Consider the following 11,937-nt stretch of genomic DNA (forward strand, 5'->3'; position numbering starts at 1 on the left):
TAATTTCATTCTTCACTTTCGTTTTGCTACTCGTGACCGTTCAGTTTCCCATTATTATCTGCGATGTCAATTTTTCTCCAATTATACCCTCTTTTATAATTATGGTATTTAACATTCCAGATGTGACGTTAATGCCTCAATTATCAAAATTGAATTCCCTTCTTCAAAGCGCACTTTCTCCCTCCTTCTGTATATCTCTCCTCATATCCAAACTTAGAGACATAAAGTCAAAGCGATGTACAGCATGGAAACTGACCCTTCGGTCCAACCCGTCCATGTTGACGAGATATCCCAACCCAATCTCGTAAAACCCGGCCCATATCCCTCCAAACCATTCCTATTCATATGCCCATCCAAATGCCTTTTAAGTGTTGCTATTGGACCAGCCTGGACCGCTTCCTTTGACAGCTCATTCCATACATATACCGTCCTCTGTGTGTAAAAAGTTGCCCCTGAGGTGTCTGTAATAACTTTCACCTCTCACCCTAAAACTATGCCATCTATTTCAGGACTCCCCGAACACAGAGAAATTATTATGTCCATTAATCCGATCCATGTCTCTCATGATTTTGCAAACTTGTATAAGGTCACCCCTCAGACTCCTACGTCCCGGCGAAAACAGCCCAAACTCTTCAGTCTCTCCCTATAGATCAAATCCTCCAACCCTGACAACATCCTTGTAAATATTTTCTGTACCCTTTCAAGTTAACAATCTTCTTAATCTTCTCCAGTTTCTCTTTGGGTAAAACCTTTTTACGAAACTTCCTGTTAAATTCCACAACATTCACATTGTAGTATCTGCAAACGAAAGCAACTCCATGTGCAGACGTATGAGCAAGAGCTGAAAGAAATTTCGTCAACTCGACAGTAAATAGCTAGCTTACTGATGAATAACTAACACAACTTTGCAAGATGAATGCCAAATGGAAACAACAAGCCAAAATTTTAAATGAAACAAATTCCATTTTATTTTTATTCACCTCTGCAAAAAGGATCAAATATTAATTAGTTACACGATTCAAGGTCGTTGATCCGTTGCAGCTTATGTAATTAACTACTCAATGAGGTCGGGTTGCAGACTTGTATGTAATGATTTCATTACATTCAACACAATGTGTAACGTGCAGAAATTTATTCGGCAAGAGATTCAGCCATTCCACCGTACCTTTCAACAACTTTATGGCTGATCTTCTTTATCAGCATGAATGTATTAAGATCATCGCATAAAATGCACTTTACCACCTGGCTAAACTGCGGGCACATATGTCATTAAATTTCAAGAATCTATTTTAGTTTAAAGTTAAATTTAATTCTGAATAATGCAACAGATTACTGTTCAGGCAATGCTATTCATTAATGCATATTTGCACAATCTATAAACAAAAATGTGTTATATAAATCATTGAACATAATCATGCGTTGTTCAATTATATAAGATCAAATAATGCCCTAAAACTCTACTTAATGCTGCAAAACATGCAATAAACTGCAATAAACAAAATGGCAATATTATCTATATATTCCTGGATTATATCCCTTATATTTACAGAGGGGTGAAACTTAGAAAAATGGCAATGGAAGAAAGGAACTTTCGTGAAGATTTCCAAGTCACTAAGTACTTTATTTGCCATTCATTTCTTACCTGGGATTCCAACAACGGCAACAATGGGATAGGTAATGGCATAGAAGAGCCCTTTCACTGGCCCATGCATGACCGTTCGGAAGTAATACACTTCTCGAAGTTGCGCTGTTTAATGTTGTAAAAGATTCATAGTTCCCTTCATTTATTTTATCTTACAGTCTCCAGGGGAGCACTTAAACTCATCATGCTCTCAATTTTAGATCAATGAACAAACAGAAAAAAATATTGTTTTACATTTGAAGCATTGACAAGGGAAGGGTTCTATTATATTTATTTCAGTGGCTCTCTTTCTCCAACCTCACTCTGAGTATGTCCACCGAAGTGGCTGATAGCAGATAACGACGAGAGGTAGTATTTTGAATACAATCTCTTCTCATTGTTTCAGCCAGGTTCCGCATGTTTTCGGCATCTAAAACGTCAGATTAACTCGTGTATTTATTTGATTGCTGACGTTAACTTATTGTTTAGATTTAAAGTTAAACAGTTAGAAACAACTTGGCAAAGCAAGATGATTATTCATATGTAACAAAATGAGATCACCACAGCATTGTATAGTGAGGGCAGCGTAGTGGTAATTATAAAATCCATGAGGCTTATGAGGCGAAAGCATGATAATGTTTGGAACGAGTACAGCTCAGAAGTAGAGTTTTGGACCATAAGATACATGATGCGAATTAGTTCACTTGGCCCACTCAGTCTGCTTCGCCATTAGATCTTCCTGATATATTTCACAACCTGGTCCTCCTGTTTTGTCCATTAAATGTTTGATCAACAAACTAATTCGTCGCATTGATGTCTCTAACTGAGGTACACTTAGCCTGTGCAGCCTGCTCTGGAAATGTGTTCCACATGTTCACTGACCAGAAACAAAAGGTAAATGTTGTTCAGTCATTTCTTAAGTTTCTTCCCTTACGCCGAGACTCTGCCAATGGTTCACTGTTCCTCCAAAGAGCGAATATGTTTTTTTCAAATTCACCCTCTTCAGTCTTCTCAGAATTCTGTAAATTTCAATGAGCTTTCCCTTCACCTCGCTAAATTTCTTGATGTACAAACTCAACCACTCCTCAAATGACAAACATTTCATTCGGGATCAATATTGTAGTTGCCTTCTGAATCCACCCACCAAACAAAGACAGCACATCCTTCCCAAATTATAGAGATCAAAACTGCTCATATGTTTCCAAATATAGTGTGACCAGAGCCTTACACAATCTGAGCAGTGTATTCCTGTTCTTGTAACCGAGCCCTTTGAGAAATGAATGTCAAATCGTGTTTGCCTCCGTAACACAGACCTGAACTTGGATGTTAAAGTAAGATAATCGCGAAGCAGAACTCTTAAAGTCCATTTACACTTCACGTTTCCAAAGCCTGTCCCAGTTGACGAAATCGTCTGAACATCTATTCCTTCTAGCAAAGTGCACAAGTCCATGTTTTCCTACAGTGTTTTACATCCATCAATTCTTTGCCTATTATCCTAGCCTGTCCAAGTGTACTTTAGCCTCACCGCTTCCCCAAAACCTCCTGCCATTCCAAGCATGAATGTGAAATCTGCAAACTGAGCATCAATACTGTTGGTGGTGTTCAGATCATCAAGACGCAATTTGCAAAGTTGGAGTTCTGACACTGACACTGTGGAATTCCACGACTCACTGATAGCCATTCTGAAATGAGATCCATTTTCACCAGTCTCTGACTTCTGCCATTCAGTCAATCCAGTTCCTTGTACCATGGGCTTTTTTTATTTGAAAGACTTCTGTGTGGTCCATTGACTCAAAAAAGTTTGTGAAAACTGGGTCTCCTTTGTCTAATTTGGTTGCTATGACGTCAAAGTTTTCCAACAGATTTATCAGGCATGATCTTCCCTTGACAAAGCCATTCTCTCTCAAACCCTATTTTACGATACACTTCCAAGTAATCTGCAATCTCACCTTTCACAACTGACTTTATAATCTTACAGGGGACGACGCCAGGCTAACCTAGCACCAATTTCCCATCTTCTGCCTCACTTCCTTCCTGAACAGGGATGTGACGCTCGTCATTTTCCTGGACACTGGTACCTCCCGAACTCATTGTTTGGCAAAAGGTCAACAATAGTATCTCGAATATCTCGACAGTTATGTCTATCAGAATCTTGGATTGGATCACATCGGTCCAGGTGATTTATTGACATTCAGAACTTTCAGTTTCCCGAACACCTTCATCTTAGTGATATTCACTGCACTCATCACTGTGCCCTGACTCTGGTTATTTTCTGGTATGCTACCTTTCCACCATGAAGGCTGAAGAAAAATACTGATTCAGGTCCTTCACCGTTTCCTGTTCATAACACTACTCTTCTCGTGTCATTTTCCAATGGTCCAATGGTGTACTCTAAACTTTCCCTTACCTAGGATATATGTCAAAAATAAAGTTTATGAAATTTTCTTTCATATTACTAGATCACTTACCCTTTTTCTTTTTGATTTTTTTTTCTTTTTTAATGTATATTAGAGTGCCTCATGTGAGTTAATGTCACCGGCCCGCTCATGAACTCTGGAGCAAAATCTTTCCATGCAAACTCTCAGTATATTGTGGACTCTAAACAGTTTGATCATCTGATTGACGTTCGATAATATGCATATGCAGCAGTGATGCACGTTTTAAATTAAATAATTATGCTCCAGTGCAGATTCAATCAGGTGACATTGAGGATGATTGTACTTTGTATATGTACAAGTTCGTCCAGGAAGGAGGTGAGAAGAATGAAAACGTTCTGAAAGAAATGTATAAAATCCAAGGCAGGAATCGACCGACTAGATCTGGGAAGAAAGTTCCCCATGATTGGAGAATCTACAACAGTGCTTCGAATTTCACAATATGCGGTCTGCCATTTCAGTGAAGAGTTAAGAAATTTTTAGTCATTCTGAACTTTTCTAACACATCTGGCTGTCAAATTCAATTGACTGGTATCTTTAAAAACGTAACCCATACATGCATTTTCTGAAAAACTATCCAACTAAATTCAACAAGATGTTTGGAACGAATGTTGAATTATGGCGTTGATATGCAAGTGGTCATAATGAATGGCTGAGCATGCTCGACGTGTCTGTGGACTATGGCAACCTCGAGTTTCCATGTTTCTTTGCTCGAACATAACTCATTAGTGTCTTCTGACATCACTTTCTGAAAGATTAGCATTTCGAATGTCAATGATAGAACATCCAGGGAAACACCAGCACTCGCAAATTCGTCGACACGTTTCTTCTGCGATGGAACTGCATCACCAATCCTTCACTCAAACTACTCAAACACCCTTCCAATCAATCTCGTTGGTTCTCATACATGGGAATTACAGTTGTGAACGAAAAACGTGAGCTTAGAACCCCCTTCTTCTGGTGCAGATATTGAAAGAAAATGTTCGTGGACTCCACACGTTGTGAATAATAAACAGAAAGAAGGCTGGTTTTCTGAATTTATTTGGCCGTAGAATGTTGCAAATTTTCGGCCGTGATTCTACTTAAATGATAAACAGGGGAGAAGGTGAAATGTCCTGCTGAGGTTCTATTGCGTATGTTCCGTTTGTAACTTATTCTACGCCTGGGAAAGAATTTAATGACGTTGAATTTGATTTGATGAGGTGAACCGGGGGTTCCATATTCCCCAGAAAAATAAGGGATAACGAGCCAATATCAAAACATTTTTAAATTGTGCATTGGGTGATTGAGGGGTGCTGCTGCTGTCCCTTTCACAAAGTCAATTTTCCTTTTTTTTCTCTCAAGAGAGTTCGTAAAGGCAGAGGTGCCAATATATGCAAACTTATAATGGCAGAAGAGTAGCCAGTTCTCCCAGTTCACATTTTTGTCCAGTTTGGTTGGGTTCTGGCAGAGAAGATGCTGCAATGCGTTGAAAGAAGGTTCCATGCTTCAGCAGATGATTTTTGGCAAAATGTTCTCCATAAAGCTTTGACTAATTGTAAGGAATTCTGTTTAATTAATCTTTTATCGAAGTGTATATTTATATTACGAGAAATGGTAAAGATCGTTGGCAAAGTTCATCCATCGAGTCTGCTGGGTTTTCTGTTAGTTAGGTTATTCTAATTAACATTTGCATTCTTTATTCGTGTTTTAGCTGTAGTTTTTAAATAAATTCTGTTTTGATTGGGGCCGAGTAATCTGCTCAACTGGAGCAAAAAAGTAATGGAACAATCACTTCCCATCTGTTTTTGAAACGAAAATCAACTTGCAAGAAAGTGAGTACGGCAGATGGAGATCGGAGTCGAATTGTGTTTTGCTGGAAAAGCATAACCGGTCAGATAGCATCAGAGGACCAGGAGAATCGATTTTGTGGCCATGAGCCCTTCCTTCCTAATGAATGGCACTTTTTAAAAGGTCTTGTGCCCGAAATGTCGATTGTTCTGTTTCTCTGATGCTGATCCCGATTGGCTATACTTTTCCAGTTTCACATATTTTGAGAAAAAAAAACTTAAAATACAGAACATCGAGCATAGAACAACAGAGCCCACGGTGCTTTGCCCCAAATTTAATTTCATCTAAGGTCAAGCTTCCTACACACCGCTCAATTTATTAACGTTCATGTGCTTGTTCAGCAGTCTATGAAATGTTCCTCGTGTCTCTGACTGTACTAAGACTGCTGGCAACGCATTCCACCAACCCATCAATCTCTGCGTAAAGAACCTACGTCTGACATTTCCCTTATACCTTCTTTCAATCAATTTAAATTTATGACCCCTCGTGACAGGCATTTCAGCACTGGAGAAAAATCTCTGTCTCTCTCCTCTATCTATCCCTTCCACTGCTTGTACAATTCAATCAAGTCACCTCTCTTCTTTCTTCGCTGCAGTGTGAAAAGCCCGAGCTCACTCACTGTCAATTCGTCAGACGAGCCATCCAAACCAAACAACAACCTCGTAAATTTCCTCTTCACCCTCTCTAAATCATTTAAATCTTTCCTATAATGAGGCGATCAGAACTGGGCACAAAATTCTAAGAGAGGTCTGACCAGATTACAGAGCTGCAGCAAAAGCTCACGGCTATTCTCCTCAATCACCCTGCTAATGAAAGGAAAAGAAATGTCTTCTTACCGACGCCATCAACCTGAATGAAACGTTTGAGGGATCTAAGTACATGGGCCCGAAGTTACGGCTATTCCTGCGCACTGCCAAGAATCATGCCTTTCACGCTGTATTCAAAATTCAAATTCGACCTTCCTCAATGAATCACTTGGCATCAATACAGATTGAATTTCAACTGCCGCTACTCACCCCAACGCTGTATCGTGTCCATGTCATTTTGTAGCCTGGAAAAACACTCATCAATATCTCTAATTCCACTGACCTTTGTGTCATCGGCAGCACAAGAAGAGATCCCAGCAGGAGTCCACTGGTCACCGGCCTGCAGGTGGAATACTTTCCATCCACTACCACGACCAGAGACCTACCAACACACACTTTCACTTCTTTATTCAAATCACTGATGAAAACAACAAAGAGCAGAATCCCAAGAACAGATCCCACCAAGACACAACTGGTCACCGACCTGCAGGTGGAATACTTTCCATCCACTGCCACTCACAGACTTTTTTCAGATAGTCAATTCTGTATCCAGGCAGCCACATTTCCCTATATCCCATAACTCCTTACTTTCTGAATGATAATTAGGCTCTGGGCTATCTTCGTACATTTTTGTACGTCTATGGCCATAAAGTTTTGTGGGCTTTTTTCTTGGCCTATTGGATAATTCCAATTCGGGTTTCGTGTTGTTGGACTGAAAGGCGGCGATTGAATGGTGATGGGTGTTTTGTTTGGGTGTCGAATAAAGTTGATATAAACAGTGCTTGGTGTACTAATGGCTCTTTCTTCAACCAGTAGTTTTCTGGGGGGAGGAAGCGATTGTGAATCGTCTTGCAAGATGTGAACAAAGTAAAGCTGCTTGATTGGTAAACCAGCTGGAGTTGATGTTGTCTTCATTCTAAGAAATGAAAGATAATTAGAACAAGAGCTCGGCAGTTAAACTTGCTGGAAACACCATCACAATCTTTGAAAATGGCTTGAATCGAATTGCAGATATGGCGGTTTGAACATGAAAATGAAACTCAACAGTGTGGAGTGCGATTAACGGCAAACTGAAAAATGGAAAAAAAATCGCCCTTCTCAGAACAAAAAAAGAAGTGAAATAATCACTTTATTAAAACAAAAAAAAGGAGGGTTACGCGCCAGCAGAGCAAATGGAGAAAGAGAAATGGAAGGATAGTAGCAAAGAGAAGAAAGTGGTGAAAAAAGAGCAAAGGAAAAGAAGAAGAGAGTGAGAGAGGAAAGGGCCAACGTGGGAGAGATGAGCTTCCAAAATAGGAGATTCGACGGGAAAGTTGGCTTCAAAAAATAAATGAGGATTACTGAGGAAGGTCGTGACGATGAGCAAAACCATCACAGCCAAAGACCAGATAGCTATCCTTATAAATATATTCAAACAATGCATAATTTACTTCGAAAGGTATTGAAGCCATTTTCATGTCATTTTAGAATGTGGCTAAGCAAAGGACGAGGCCAATGAACATACTGGTTTGGTTGTTCCATAAAGAGCTGGTACGTCGACCTCATGAGGTATTTGCATTCCTAACAGAAAATGTGTCTCAGGATTATGAAGAAGTGAAGAAAGCCGAATGAAGTGCTTATGAGCTTGGGCCCGAAGCCGAAACACATTTTTTCAGAAATTCAAAGCAGGACACTGGTCAAACACATACTGAGCTTGAAAGGATTATACATGTCATTTCCTGGATCTGCTGCTCCCGATTCGTTCTCCTCTACATTGGGGAGACAGGACGTCTATCTGCAGACCGCTTCGAGATGTCCAGCTCCACTCTTGCAGTGACACATCATCACCTTATCTCTCTAACGTCAACCCTGCCTCAGGTGAGGGCCGCACTCTCTCAGAACTGCAAAGGATCTCTGCTGTTTCACGTCAACAGAAGAATTCTTACCCGCACGGTTTTATCTCTAACATGTCAGACATCACAAACTGCAAGTACAATAATTTTTCATGTAAACGCCATGATATTTGGGCTTCCTCGATCTTTTCAGAAGCTTTCCACAGCCTCCAGAACTGCTCGACTTCCATCAGCCATCTGGCCCCTTCACCCACCAACTTGGTGACGAACTATCACGTCACTTCAGTTCCCGCTGAACGACAGCCCACAGCCACGGATGAACATGCCGCCTCTGCGACCAATAGTTAGACACCCACTGTCGCCACCACTACAAGATCAACCGCTGCCGCAACCGCTTCAAGATCCACTGCTGCTGAAATCAAAGTGACACCGACCCAGAACATTACCTCCGTATCCGTTGTTGCTGCGGCCGCAGTCTCTTCCGAACCACTAAAATAACTACAAAACGAATTCTGCCACTACTGCCTCAATAGCTGCCGGAGTCACAAGCATTTCTGTCCCTACAGATGCCACTCACCTGAACACCGCCAATAACAAGCCACCTTCAGATCCCAAAGCCACCACTTCTGCCCTTGACGCCCTGGGTGAGCCGCACTTCCGCAACAAGCGCCAAACAGGTGCCTCTATTACAGCACCCACTCCAGTTGCAGTCTCTACCCCCACTCCCAGTTCCAGCCCGACACCTAGTCCTAGCTCCCAATCCTGCTGTATGTTCACCTTTCCCCCAAAACCTCCCCCTTACTGAGGATGAACGATCATTCCTCAGCAAAGGCCATAATTTCATCCCCATCTAGTTCCAGATCCCTAAAATCAAAGTGCATTGCGACATCAAGCAGTTCTTCTGCCGTCCTTGTCTCGATGCTTACGTTTTCAAATAAAACTCCTGACCATCATTCAAGGACTCCTTCTTTCACCTCCAACATACCCATCCACCTTGATACTCTCTGCTGGTCTTTTCGCTGCCCTCAGTTTCTTTGTTTCGAAACTTCCGTTGGGACACTAACTGCCTCAATCTGTCCACCCACCTCAATAACTCCAACCTCTCATCCTCACAATGTGCACCCCTCCACTCACTCAGCTCCAGCTCCAACCTCACCATAAATCCGACGAACAAGGGGTCACAGTGACAGTTTGCCGCACTAATCTCGACACAGCTGAAGACAGGTGCCAAATCAAAAACAACCCTTCCGACTGCTCCCTCGGCCACGACCTCACCTGCTCTCAACAATCCATCATCTTCCAGACCGTATACAACCTCATGACATCAGGGCATCTCCCAATCACAGGTTCCAATGTCATCGTTCAGAAACCCCGCACTGCTGGATTCTACCTTCGACCTAACTTCCATAAGTCACACCGCCCAAGCTCATCCATCGTTTCGGCCTGCTCCTACCTCACGGAACTCGTCACCATATGTTCCACTCCATTGATGGCTGGATTGGCGCCACCTCATGTTGCACCGATGAGTTTGAACAGTTCATCAACTTCACCAACACATTTGACCCCGAACTTAAGTTCACCCAGACCATCTCAGACACCTCATTCCTATTTCTGGACCTCACCAATTTTATCAAGATGACTGACCCAATACTGCCATCTGGTGTGCAGAGAGGGGGCGGGTGTGTAAGAGTTTGGGGGCTGGGCGGGGAGCAGTGGTAGACAGAGTTAGCGGGGGGTAGGAATGGTGGGCAGTGTTGAATGAGTCTGGGGCGGGGGCGGGCGGTGATGGATGTGGTTCGGGCTGGGGGTGGTGTTGCACGTGTTTGGGGCTTTGGGGGCGGAGACGTTGTTGCACGGGGTTGGGGAGAGGGTGGGGCTTCACACGCTGTGTGCTGCTGATAGATCCCGGAACGGGAAGCGGTCTTTAATAAGTCCGAGCCCCAGAGGAAAGGTATTTGTTCGATTAACTGAATGATTGATGATCTGAACGAAATAGTGCCAGCCCATTATGTTCAGATAATCAAGGTTACCCTGTTTTCCAGTCACCACTTCTCGAGAGATATGTCATAGCATCTCTGAACTGGGTAAAGTGTATTATAGCTAGTCATGTGGATTAACACAGTTACTAGATTTTCCATTGACCCTGGTTTCCCCTTCATAACAATGGTCTCATCTGAATATTCACAGAAAACCTGGTGATAATCATAATTCTATCTTGAGGACGATGTGGTCTCTCTCTGTTCATCACCTATTATCTCTTAGCGATAGCAGTAACCGATTTCCTCGTCATCATCACCGCTGTCAGCCTTAATCAGATTGGAGATATCTACTTCAGGTACAGTCTCCCGTCAACCACTCCCGTGTACAAGCTCAGCGTTGTGGTGGTATGTGTGACACGAGATAGTTCCGTGTGAATGACAGTGGCCTTCACTATCGACCGTTTTGTGGCCATCTACTGTAACAGACTTCAGTCCAAATACAGACAGAGAAAACTGCATTGCTGGTCATAGCCATTGTTTACAACTTGAGCTTTGTCAAGAATATCCCATTCTACTTCATCGACAAATTCTTGTACATTTTTGATGCAATGTCATGGATCTGTGAGATCAAGCCAACCTATTCCAATTCCCCAGTTTGGAAGGCCCACGACTGGTTGGATCACATCTTGACGCCCTTTGTTTCGTTACTCCCAATTCTGCTGCTCAATGCTCTCACTGCCAGACAATCCTAATAGCCAGCAGAGCTCGCAAGAGCCTCCGTGACCCTGAGACACATGGAGAGCAGGAAATAATCAACCGCAAGAAGTCATTCATCCAGCTATTTGCCAAATCACTCCGCTTCCTCCTCCTGTGGGTAAACCTATGTGGCTCATTTTCTCGATGTTAGGATTCCTGGTGAGGCGTTTTTCATCGGCCAGGATTTCAATGACACAGACTGCATTCTTCAAAGACTGCCAACATGCTCCACTTACTCATTTCCTGCAACAACGTATTCATCTACGCTGTCGCCCAGAGCAAGTTCTGTGAGGATGTCAAGAAGGTGTTGGGTGTGCACTCACTACCCTCAACTGTTTCATTAAATGGTGAAAGCTGTAAAGCTACCTCATGTACCTTATTCTACGGTATCAGTGTGGATCACTTTGTGGAACATTCCCTGCCAAACCAGAAAACATTACTGAAATTCCGACATTCTGCTTGCATCACACAGAAGATTTCATGTCAGTACTTAAATGACTTGATTGAGGACAACAAGGAAACGTTTTAACATTTTCTTTGTGCTCTTAAACGTGGTGTTCGAATGAATGCTCGATTGCAGACTGAAAGGCAACTTTCGAACGTTTATTTAACAAAAAATGGAACACAGTAGCATTGCAAAATAAACAAGAGCATGTATTGATCTAGTACACTTTCAGA

Source organism: Chiloscyllium punctatum, chromosome 35, assembly GCF_047496795.1.
Source record: "Chiloscyllium punctatum isolate Juve2018m chromosome 35, sChiPun1.3, whole genome shotgun sequence".
NCBI lineage: Eukaryota > Metazoa > Chordata > Chondrichthyes > Orectolobiformes > Hemiscylliidae > Chiloscyllium > Chiloscyllium punctatum.